Source organism: Cenococcum geophilum, assembly GCF_001692895.1.
Source record: "Cenococcum geophilum 1.58 unplaced genomic scaffold K441scaffold_33, whole genome shotgun sequence".
In the NCBI taxonomy this organism is placed as follows: domain Eukaryota; kingdom Fungi; phylum Ascomycota; class Dothideomycetes; order Gloniales; family Gloniaceae; genus Cenococcum; species Cenococcum geophilum.
The window spans coordinates 1,832,565-1,834,574 of record NW_027137591.1 but is presented as its reverse complement, the minus strand read 5'-3'; positions in this window follow the sequence as shown (position 1 = coordinate 1,834,574).

Sequence of the window (2,010 nt, the reverse complement as noted above, 5' to 3'; positions counted from 1 at the left end):
CGCTCTGCAAAGAAGGACCTTGCTGGCAGGAACACGTTACCTTAATCTAGTCACGATAGAGACGATAGTATAGCAAATTTGAGATTTATTATAATGATTTGGAGCCTCACTAATTGATTAAACCTATGACCTCATTTTGCCAAGACTCCATTTGATTTAATGCCTTTGGTTGGCTCGTCTATTTGGACGCCTTTATCAACAGCGCATGGGATATGATCCTCCTAATTTTCCCTAAGCTGGACTAGTAAGCGAAGTTAGGAAACTAAAATAGCTCCACCTTATAATAAGCTAAAGAACATAAAGGTTTCTTATTATAAGTTAGCTTTAATAGCGCCTCGTTAAGCCACGTTGTAGTCTATATAGACTTTAGTTGCGCTACTAACTATATAAAAGACACCTAACACGTTAACGAAAATAGTACGCCCAGCTGTCCTATATAATTGCTGTATAATAGCCGCTCCCTATAAACTTAGCTATCTCTTTCTATGCCCTACCCTATTTCTTTATCTATTAAAACCTACTTAATAGCGAAAAAGAAATGCGAAATATATTACAGATTACTATTATATAAAAACTATAAAGATTATTTGGAAATATATAACCCTAACTAGAGAAGACCTTATAAGTGCATATATTCTGGTTGTAAAAGAAGATTTATAAGACTTAGCAATCTTAAAATTTATTTACTAACTTATAACCTTACCTAAGTAGAACCTTATAAATGCTTATATACTAGGTATAAAAGAGAGTTTATAAGAAGTACTAATCTTTAAAGGCATAGGCCGGTAAGAATAATTTAATATTAGTTAGAGTATATACTAAGCAATTATAGTGCCATAGCAAGCAGCGCAATTATAAAAAATGCCCGCACTATAAAGAAGAATTTAGTCAGAAAGATTTGTTATAGAGGTAGAGTTATCTATTAATCTATACACGTAATACTAATATTATTATAGGCATAAAAGGCGTGGGTGCCCTACACTTAAAGAAAAAGTGAAAGCAGTATTAAAGAAACGAAGTTTAAGTCGTCGTCTCCCCCTTCGCTCCTAAGGACACGTCACCGGACGCCAAATACCAGACACATCACAACCTCTACTACAACCAGTCTACAGCCATCACGCTGCAGACGACCTCCACCATCACCTGTCTACAGCCATCGCACTGCAGACGACCTCCACAACCTGTCTACAGCCATCACGCTGCAGACAACCTCCACCATCACCTGTCTACAGCCATCGCGCTGCAGACAACCTCTACCACAACCTATCTACAGCCATCGCGCTGCAGACGACCTCTACCACAACCTGTCTACAGCCATCGCGCTGCAGACGACCTCCACAACCTGTCTACAGCCACCGCGCTGCAGACGACCTCTACCACAACCGCCACCACTACCACCACCACTACCGCTACAATATACCACACAACACCGCACTATACAGCTTGTACCAGCTTCGGTGTCCCCCCCCCCGTGCGCGCGCAACACCACACACCTAATTTCGCTTCGTCTGCAGCTAAATTAGTATGTAGAGCTAGCAGAAAGCGGTGTAGTACGTGGCCAGGGCTTAAGCCACGGCCCACATCAATTCGGAGCTCGGAGCTCAATTTTGAAGCTATCCTGAACTTCTCTCCCTCACCAAATTGTGATATCACCTCTAGATCTTAGTGTTTTACCCCGTTACCTTCCTTAATATGGCTCCAAATATGGGTGACTGGCAGTACGCCTTTATTGAAATCCTTCTTGCAGCCGGCGCCAGTAAGCGTATATGCGCCCGTTAAGCCGATTGCTCTCCTAAGGCAATCCAACGTATTCGGAAGAAGATAAGGCTGTATAGAAAAATAAGGCTCGGTTGCAAATATAAGTTGAGACGTATACTAAGTAATGAGATAATTGTCGCATTGCTCTGCTAACTATATAAGGCTCCGAACTTGTATCTTAACGAGATAATATAGTTTATCTACAATCGGTTTTAGGTAGCTATAAGTAGGCAGACGCTTAGTGCAGAACTA